General features: G+C 32.1%; 1 long non-coding RNA gene across 1 annotated transcript; it reads right to left on the reverse strand.

The window, feature by feature from the left end:
* Nucleotides 1-1,763: 1,763 nt before the first annotated feature.
* Nucleotides 1,764-4,733, reverse strand: LOC136067992 (uncharacterized). The gene is made up of 3 exons (XR_010629377.1): nt 4,454-4,733; nt 2,892-2,981; nt 1,764-2,082 (listed from the first exon to the last, which is right to left on the reverse strand). It is a non-coding gene; the product is annotated as an uncharacterized LOC136067992 (long non-coding RNA).
* Between the last annotated feature and the right edge of the window lie 305 nt (nt 4,734-5,038).

Raw genomic sequence — 5,038 nt, forward strand, 5'->3', positions numbered from 1 at the left:
AATGGCTTAGGAAGGCTTCTATTTATAGGAGTTTTGGGGTAGGTAAGCGACACGTGGCGGAGTCTGATTGGTGACACGTGGCAGAGCTTGATTGGTCCGCTTATGTCATCGCTTGCACATGCTGGAATGATTGTGTCATCGCTTACACGTGCGAGGTTGCTTATGTCATCGCTTACACGAGCTGATGCATGATTGGTTCTTGTATGACACTTGGCGAATCTCTGTTGGCTTCTGAATAGTAATAGTAAAACCTAGCAGTAGCATGTGGCGCTTTGTAATTGGCTGCATTTTGTGGACTTGGTAGTGTGACGTGTCAGCTTGTGATAGGTCGGGAATTTTCCCTGTCTACAACGCGCGTGGGCCTGGCGCAGTGAACTGCTGGATCTTATGGCGGCGCGTGGAGGCGCGTGGCTCGTCGTTTGGGCATGAATTTTCGGCGTTCGGTCGATCTAAAGCCGTAGAATCTCATGATTTTGTCATTTTTCTGAAGTTGTGAACCTATTTGCACAGGTTTGAGAAACTGAACCGTGGCCCATCGCGAACTTATGGCGGCGCGTGGCGGTGCCGTTGTTCATGATCTTTCTGGGTTTTGTAGATCGAAGTCCTTGGAAGATTTTGGTAGGTTGATTTTTTGTGAAATCTTGTCAGAATCTTTTAGAAATTTGGACAGCAGCTGGTTGGTATTGTTGGACTATCTATTATTGTAGTCTCCTTTGGCGGTGGTCCTTCTGACATTGTTTGACAATGGTGAATCTGCAATTCTTTGTGCCTTCATGGTTGGCTGCACAAGTAGCTTTGATCAATATCTGGGTTAGGACTTCATATCCCAAGTCTAGTGCAGTGTTCTTTTCCTTTTTTTCTAGATGGCATGCGTACATTTGCAGGCCTATAAACACTCTCTTTTTTTTTTTTTCCAAGGTCTAGTGTAGCATTTTCCTTCTGACACCACAGTTATTTTATGGAAATTTACTCTCTCTTTTTTCTTTTCAAGATTCAACGCAGCATTCTTTGAAAATCATTTACACACTTCTTTCCCTTTGTCTATTAGCTTCTAGGAATTCCTATATAAAGCTATCCGGAGCATACACTAAATTGCACAAGTGTTGTCTCCAGCTCTCAATACTCTCTAAGTGTAGAAAAACTCTTACTTCTCTGTCTCTCTTTTTTTTTTTTTTTTTTTTTTTTTTTTTTTTTTTTTTTTTTTTTTTTTTTTTTTTTTTTTTTTTTTTTTTTTTTTTTTTTTTTTTTTTTTTTTTTTTTNAGATTACTAAAAAAATATATATAAAATTAATTAGCCACTATCATTATAAAGTAGTAGTCTATAATTTTACGCATCCGAAAAGTAGAATATATAGAGTTTTCTTAAAGGTTTGTGTAAAGATTCACTATATGTGTGTGTGTGTGTGTGTGTGTGTGTGTGTGTGTGTGTGTGTGTATAAAGGTAAAAAAAAAATGTATATTTAAGGTTTTTATTAACTTAAAAACTAATGTAAACCCAATGGTTAATAACTAAAATTATAGTATTAATAAAATATTTAATAAGACCATCCTAAAAAAATTATCATGCGCAACGCGTGCATACGCGACTAGTAACAATAATAACTAATCGCTAACCCATGCGATGCACGGAAAAGCTATTGTGTATAAAAATATAAACTATTCTTTTTCTCTTCCTCTTTGATTGTACATTAGAATTCCAATCTTATAGTTTCTTATCTTTAATATGAAACATTAATTTACGTAATGAAAAATAGAAATTAAACTTAAGTTTAAAATAAAATGAAGAATTAAATCTTTAAAGTCCTCAATTATCCATAAAATGTATGAAACACAAATTTAAAGAACTACTTAATCAATATTTCAAATAAATTGAAAAAAAAAACTTTAAAAAGTGTTTTTTGTATCTTCTTCCTTTGTTACTTTGTAATAGTCACTGAATATGTCCGTCTGTTTTCCTTGAGTACAAATGTTGGTGAGTTGCACATTGCTTTGAACATCAACTTTTTGAAACTTTGTAGAATCAACACCTTGTTCACTTGATAAGTTGCTGTTACATTCATTTGAAGTATCACTGATGTAAGCCTGACAATAAAACAGGTTGAAAAATGTATTACAACATAAACAAATTAAATATCTAATTTGTAATTTAGCTATATTAAAAAATACGTACTTTTGACATTTTATTAAGCTGAATTGCTTTGTCAGTATTTTCAAAAGATTTAAAAACTTTCTTGACAGTGTAGATTTCCCATCCTTACTTAAGATTATAATCATGTACTTGAATTTGGAAAACAAATTCTATTCCATTTAGATTTTCTATTTGCATAGGAAGGATGACTTCTTCGGGCACCTAATAAAAGTAATATTTTTTAAATTGTACACTCAAGTAAAACTTGGACAAAGATGTTATACTGAAAAAAATTTTGTTCATAGCAATAAACGGGAGTTCTACTAATCCATGTTTCCTACGGATGTCTCATAATGAGGTATGTACGAACTTTTTTGTTGATTGGAAGTAAACTTAATGATGAATCTTGACTATTTTGAAGGATAAAATGTTATACATAATGGTCGGAAGCAAAACTGATTTAGTGATTGTGAAAATTTCAGAGATATTTGACAGATTCACCAATAAATTATAAATCATTCCTTGGAAGTTGACTATATCAGTAGAATGTGTGCTCAGTCCTTTGCTACAACAATATTTAAAGAGAAGGCCAATAATATTTGATTGAAAAGTTCCATCTTTTTTTAGTAGTTTTGACAGAGATTCATAGACCCAATAGTGAAACCCTTTTTGGACAACCTGCAAGAAGGTTTCATGATGGCCAACTATCATATATTTTATACATAAGTAGGCTAGAAAAAAAAATTAGAGAAAAGTAGCAAACCTTGGTGGTGGCATTGATAAAAGGCAAAGATTGAGGGGGCGGACTATAGCACGCGATTGAGAGAGAATGAGCAGCGATCAATCTGACAATCTGTATGAATTTCAAGCAATATATTTATTCAGCAATCTAGCCATAAGAATCCAATTTTCAGCCAACATTCAAGAAACATTAATAGAAGAAACCATTATGTTCAAAACTCTAATCATTAAAAAATCAAACCTACTTATCAATATCCCTTAAACTTTCAAATTGATAACCTTAGAGACCATTATGATTCAATTAATCTCCTTTCTACTATAATAACCTATCTCACCATCGATACCAATCTCAATTTCTAACATATGAATCATAAAAAATTCAAACCCATAGCTTAGTTTCCACTAAAAATATTCAAATTGATTAAAGCTTTTCTTTCATGAGACAGCTGATGATAACCAAAACAACAATAAACTAAATTTTTCGGTAGTTAGAAGCACCAACAACAAACAGGCAAAAAAATTTCAAAGTTTCAATTTCATACTCTTATTCAAAAGAATTATAAGAATTGCAAAAGCAACATAATTGCTTTGACTCTAATTATCTCTCTGCAATAGATTCTTCCACAATCTAAGAAGCTTTAATCTATAGTTTATGCAAAAAAGTGACTCAAGTGAGCAGTATCTTAGCCTCATACAATTCTCCTTTTTCTAGTTTATGAATGCAGAGTCAAAGCACAAAGAGAGCAAATCCAAAGTGAGTGATTTTCCTTCACAATAAGGTACAATTAAGGACCAAAATGGGTTATGTATGAACTCCATATGCCAATCTAGGAATATGTCCCATCATGCTTGTTTCCTAATGATATTGATTTAGTTGAGAAGATATTTGCTGAGTATGTTCACTCAAAATTAATAAAATTTTCTGCAATGACATTTGTGGCTTCATTAGAACAATCATTATTGATCTCCATCACATGAAATAGTATCTACACAAATTAATTAACAAAGCAAAACTCACAATTCACCAATGTATCTAAAAAGACCCTTCACAACTGATTGAGCTTCCATTTACTTGTGCTTCACTATTTTTCTCTCCTCAACACCTAAATAGAAGCTTAATTAAAATTTTGAGAATATAATCCAACATGAAAAACCCATAAATATCCCTAAAAAATCACAAACTTGGTCATCCATATAAAAAAATAAAAAAATAAAAAAAAAATCTGGGTATCCATAAACTTGGTCATCAAAAACACGAAATTTTAACTTTAATCAACCACTAATCTATCCAAACCTATTGTATATGAAATTTCAACTAAAAATTTTCTCAAATTTGAATCACATACACAAACCAAAATTCAATAAAATCAATCAAAACAATCAACTAGTATGTACATCTCAAAAGAAACCAATACTGAAAAAACCCATTCTCAGCTTCTTTTCGTTTGTAATTAAAACCAATAATCCAAATGCCTAAATTAAAGACCATCAACCCAATAACCCATATACCTAAATTAAAGAACTCAACCCAAAATAACAAAACTTGAATCATATTTAACACCAATTTTTCTTGTCTAAAAATACCTGCACTATAGCGGTTCTGACGGTATATGGGTGGAGGCTAGGCTAAAGGTGGGGTGATGGTTTGACATGGTGGCAACCCTCAGATCTCTTTCTCTCTTGGCCATTGACAGAAAAAGAATTGAACGGTTTTTGGTTTTAAGAAAGAAAGAGAGAACGGTTGAACTTGTCGAAGGAGAAGGAAAAGCATAATTGGAAGGGAAGAGAGAGCATCTAAAATTTGAACGCGTAAGGTTTGAAAGAGAGGAGTCGGGTTAAGCTAGGTTTTGTTTTGTTTTTTGTTTTGTTTTTAAAGATAAGTATTCGGTTTTGTTTTTTGATTGAAAAGAGTTTTTAATTTTATTTTTAATTTTTTAAATATTGTGCTGATGTGGAAAATTGTAGGAGTTTCAAAGGTTTCAGTTAATTATATATATATATATATATATAGAATATAGATGATGATGATGATAATAATAATAATAACTAGTCACTAACCCGTGCATCGCTACCAATTTTTTTAATTAAAAATAAATAAAAATTAAGATGAACCTCCAAATGATATGACATTAGCTATTGGAATTCAACATCCATTCTCTAGCAGCACAT

This window comes from Quercus suber, unplaced genomic scaffold (assembly GCF_002906115.3).
Source record: "Quercus suber isolate HL8 unplaced genomic scaffold, Cork oak 2.0 scaffold_94, whole genome shotgun sequence".
Classification (NCBI taxonomy): Eukaryota; Viridiplantae; Streptophyta; class Magnoliopsida; order Fagales; family Fagaceae; genus Quercus; species Quercus suber.